Below are 948 nucleotides of genomic sequence, written 5' to 3'. Positions count from 1 at the left end.
GTGTTCAACCATAATAATGAGTGACTTTGATTTCAGTTGCTGGTTATTGTAATTATAATATCGTAGTACGTTTCTTCCAATAAAATAATATGAAGACTTACTAATAAAAATGTAAAATAGGCCTACTTAGATTGGAATAGAATGTGATGTTACCGGTACTTTATCATAAACAAAATGCATACAAAAACATTTAGGCACTGCCCGGATTTGAACCAGGGATCTCCTGTTTACTAGACAGGCGCTTTAACCAGCTAAGCCACAGCGCCGGTGGTATTGGAGGTCAGTACCACTGACTATTAGGCATTTTTGACTGTAAAGGTAAAAATAATCGAGTTTAATTTTTTGATTCAATGGAAGGCACAGCATGAATATGAGAGCGCCGGCTGATAGGTCTCAATTTAAATAACATGCAGTCAACATCATTCTCAACCAACACATTCTGTTAATGTTCTACTGCAATAGAATTAATTCTTTCTTGTGTAAAATGGATACGTAGGCCCTATATACTCAAATGTACGCTCCTTAATTTCCGGTTAGAAACAATGTATTGAAGAAGAACATAATAATAAGGCTCCACAATTTAAAATTGTGTTGAATGAGGCAACATCATTCAACACAATTTAAAAAGTTTTTTTTTACCTTTCAGCAAAAAAGGTCAGTGGTAGTGAGCTTCTACCACCACTGGCGCTGTGGCTTAGTTGGTTAAAGCGCCTGTCTAGTAAACAGGAGATCCCCGGTTCGAATCCGGGCAGTGCCTTCTTTGAAATTTTTTGAACTATTTTTTTTTTACCTTTACTTCGCTCTTCCTTTTTTTACTGTAGGTCAACCTATTTGTAAATGTTGATAAGATGATGTAATAGCTAAAGGATAGCTTAGATAGCTTAGATTTAACTAAGTTAGAGCGCCTTCAAATTCAAATAGCACGTTACATCCTTAAAGCCCCAAGGA

General features: G+C 36.0%; 2 non-coding genes across 2 annotated transcripts; one reads left to right on the top strand and one right to left on the bottom strand.

Annotated features, from left to right (window-relative positions):
* Positions 1-192: 192 nt before the first annotated feature.
* Trnat-agu lies at positions 193-266 on the bottom strand. Its single transcript has one exon. It is a non-coding gene; the product is annotated as a tRNA-Thr (tRNA).
* Positions 267-683: 417 nt separating this feature from the next.
* Trnat-agu lies at positions 684-757 on the top strand. The gene has a single exon. It is a non-coding gene; the product is annotated as a tRNA-Thr (tRNA).
* Positions 758-948: the final 191 nt, after the last annotated feature.

The sequence above is a fragment of the Anneissia japonica genome, unplaced genomic scaffold (assembly GCF_011630105.1).
Source record: "Anneissia japonica isolate Jap-2015-1 unplaced genomic scaffold, ASM1163010v1 scaffold163483_len948_cov99_single, whole genome shotgun sequence".
NCBI classification, from domain to species: Eukaryota; Metazoa; Echinodermata; class Crinoidea; order Comatulida; family Comatulidae; genus Anneissia; species Anneissia japonica.
The sequence above is the reverse complement of the archived record's forward strand: the minus strand, read 5'-3'. Positions and strand labels throughout refer to the sequence as shown.